Raw genomic sequence first — 3,764 nt, 5'->3', positions numbered from 1 at the left:
TGATTAATACCAACACATCCGGTTACTCGTGATTAATACCAACCACATCCGGTTACTCGTGATTAATATCACCACATCTGGTTACTCGTGATTAATATCACCACATCTGGTTACTCGTGATTAATATCACCACATCTGGTTACTCGTGATTAATATCAATACATCCGGTTACTCATGAGTAATATTACCACATCACCTACATAAGAAGCTCCACCACACGGTCAACATTATTCATTATTATTTTTAACTCTCAATAATTGAGAAGCTTTGTTTGTAGAACATATACATAATCACGTTTTCTCACTATCAGCTAACTTAGCCATAAGTAAGCAGCATATCTGTTGTTTTTAAATTTAGGTATACAAGTTTGGAAAAGTGTGAAAATAAGATTAATGATTTAGAAATTAAATAAAATGTAATCAAAGTTGAGATTAGTAGCCCTTTCACAACTGAACAGCTTACTCAGAAATAACTGGCATTTCAGTTAAAAACACTTCATTCAAAAGATAATGCAGAGATTTGGCAAATATACGAAGAAATATGAAACTAGAAAGTAACCCTGTTTTGACTTGATCTGTTTCTCAGAGAAAAAGTAATCTGACTTGATCTGTTTCTCAGAAGAAAAAGTAATCTGACTTGATCTGTTTTTCAGAGAAAAGTAATCTGACTTGATCTTGTTTTCAGAGAAAAAGTAAACTGACTTCATCTGTTTCTCAGAGAAAAAGTAACCTGACAATATTTATTATGTGGGTGTTGAAATTATATGAATAAATGTGGCTAAGCCCATACATTTGTTTTCAAACAGATCACATGCCCCCACAAAACTGTGTTTAAATCATTTTATCAAACACTAGTCAATCAATATACTTGTATTGTTAAACTGGCTGTTTGAATAATTTTCAAATATTTTACTGTGATACACAGAAACATGAGTTGTTTTTTTTACTGGAAAATTACTAAGTAGCATGACAGAATTTCATCCTTCTTTCATAGTATTACGACAGCGGAAGTCACGCGACACTGGGAGCATGCACATTGGAGTTTCTAGAAGGATCATGACTTATCGAGGAACCTCACGAATGTCCCAGTGTTTGCTAGATGCCCTCTTTTTTAGTATATAAACCAGAGATAGATTGAAGAGATAGATAATTGAGTCAAGCGAAAAGTAGGCACCGTAAGTAAAGTGTGTGAATCACTGTGATTTATAGCATGTGCTATAAAGGTTGTTAAGTTTAAAGTAACTGTGGAAATTCTGTGTATTACAAAGTTGTATCAAGAAAGAATAAACTAGTTTTAATTAAGAAAGGACTTGTATCGCTGAAGTTACTCGGAAAGAATTTATACCAGAAATTAACAAACGAGCAGATACGTAACAGTAGTTAAATATTTTATCCTTCTTACATTATTACAGATTTCATCCTTCTTACATTATTACAGATTTTATCATTCTTATGTTATTACATAGCTTATCTGTCTTTACTATTAAAGACTATGTTTTCAACAGTGATGTAAATAACTTTATTTGGTTTTCTTTCAGATCAAAAATATGCAAAAGTCTTGTAGTCATTAATTTTATTTTTATACACAAGTCCTTCCTTTTGTTTCAAATTTGTTTTTATCAACAAAAACTGTATAATCAACATTTCTGGAGAGTTGTTATTAACTGAATAAATACAATTCTCAAAACCATTCTAATTTATAAACAACAACATGTAACAAATAGCTGTTTTTCAGATTCTATCATTAAATGATTTTCCAATATTCATATATAACACAAAATAGCAATCTTTACCTATATCAGAAGGAAGGTCTTCCTCAACGTCAATACTGATTACGGAATGTGTTACATCATCATCAGCCATCGAGTCATTTCCAGAAGCCATGTATCAGTACCTGTGTAAGATAAATAATATAAGATAAATAACGTAACATAAATAATACAAGATAAATAATGTAACATAAATAGTGTAAGATAAATAATGTAACATATGGTGTAAGATAAATAATATAAGACAAATAATGTAACATAAATAATACAAGATAAATAATGTAACATAAATAGTGTAAGATAAATAATGAAACAAATAGTGTAAGATAAATAATATAAGATGAATAATGTAACATAAATAACGTAACACAAATAATATAAGATAAATAACATAACACAAATAATATAAGATAAATAACGTAACATAAATAATGTAACAAATGGTGTAAGATAAATAATATAAGACAGATAATGTAACATAAATGGTGTAAGATAAATAATATTAGACAAATAATGTAACATAAATGGTGTAAGATAAATAATATAAGACAAATAACGTAACACAAATAATACAACATAAATAATGTAACATAAATAGTGTAAGATAAATAATGTAACAAATGGTGTAAGATAAATAATATAAGACAGATAATGTAACATAAATGGTGTAAGATAAATAATATTAGACAAATAACGTAACACAAATAATATAAATAATATTAGACAAATAACGTAACACAAATAATATAAGATAAATAACGTAACAAATGGTGCAAGATAAATAACATAAGACAGATAATATAACATAAATGGTGTAAGATAAATAACATAAGACAAATAATGTACCATAAATGGTGTAAGATAAATAACGTAACACAAATAATATAAGATAAATAATATAAGACAAATAATGTAACATAAATGGTGTAAAATAAATAATACAAGACAAATGATGTAATATAAATGGTGTAAGATAAATAGGGTAAGACAGATAATGTAACATAAATGGTGTAAGATAAATAATATAAGACAAATAACATAACACAAATAATATAAGATAATTAACGTAACACAAATAATATAGGATAAATAACGTAACATAAATGGTGTAAGATAAATAATATAAGACAAATGATGTAATATAAATGGTGTAAGACAAATGATGTAATACAAATGGTGTAAGATAAATAATGTACAGTTCTTAATGCTATTAGCATGGTATACTTGAGATCTAACGAATTCTAGCAGTGGTTGTCAAATACAAGCCTACATTTCAATGCTGAATCATGTGGAACATTAATGTACTGACCACTACATCATTGCTAAAGTAACCCTTAATGATATACACATCAGTTGTGAGAAACAGCAATGAAAATCATACAGAAACCAATGTGAGACCTCACTAATCTTATATATATACTTTCTAGAGATGATTATTAGTCCCCAATGATAAAACTGATGGTATGAAAAATATATAATTTAATAATTAATGCTAAAATAAACCAAGAAAAAAAATTAACTTTAAATTTTAAAGGGATTATCTGCTACAATAAAACACAACAATCAAATGATACGAAACTGGAAAAGATAAAAAAAAAAAGATTTAGAAAAAAACCATTTCAATATGAGATTCAAAGAGTTCAAGGGAACAAGTTACAAACCAAACTGAATGAATTTCTAGCAGAAATAACTTTAAGTTTACTTCAAAGTTCCTCTACTACTTTGTAGAACTTCCATTACTCATCTCTAGAAAAGTCTTAATTGACTGCCTCAAGGTTTTGTTGTTTCCTCAGGATGAGACTGATCGACTGCCTCAAGGTTTTGTTGTTTCCTCAGGATGAGACCGATCAACTGTATCTAGTTCGAATTCAATGACGAGGAACCCACTTTGAGACTAATAATGGCTGGAGACGGCTTAAATGGATAATGAAGAAAACTTTAATATAAGTTTAACATGACAGCAAATGTACAACGTTTCAACAAGGTTTTGTACCTG

The 3,764-nt window shown here is 28.3% G+C and overlaps 1 long non-coding RNA gene across 1 annotated transcript in view; it reads right to left on the bottom strand.

Moving 5' to 3' along the window:
- Positions 1 to 1,791: 1,791 nt before the first annotated feature.
- Positions 1,792 to 3,764, bottom strand: part of LOC111083585 — a 5,502-nt gene continuing 3,529 nt past the window's right edge. The window contains exon 2 of the long non-coding RNA XR_002609117.1: positions 1,792 to 1,893. This is a non-coding gene — a long non-coding RNA (uncharacterized LOC111083585). The remainder of the gene's footprint in view (positions 1,894 to 3,764) is intronic.

This window comes from Limulus polyphemus, unplaced genomic scaffold (genome assembly GCF_000517525.1).
Source record: "Limulus polyphemus unplaced genomic scaffold, Limulus_polyphemus-2.1.2 Scaffold10191, whole genome shotgun sequence".
NCBI classification, from domain to species: Eukaryota; Metazoa; Arthropoda; class Merostomata; order Xiphosura; family Limulidae; genus Limulus; species Limulus polyphemus.
The sequence above is the reverse complement of the archived record's forward strand: the minus strand, read 5'-3'. Positions and strand labels throughout refer to the sequence as shown.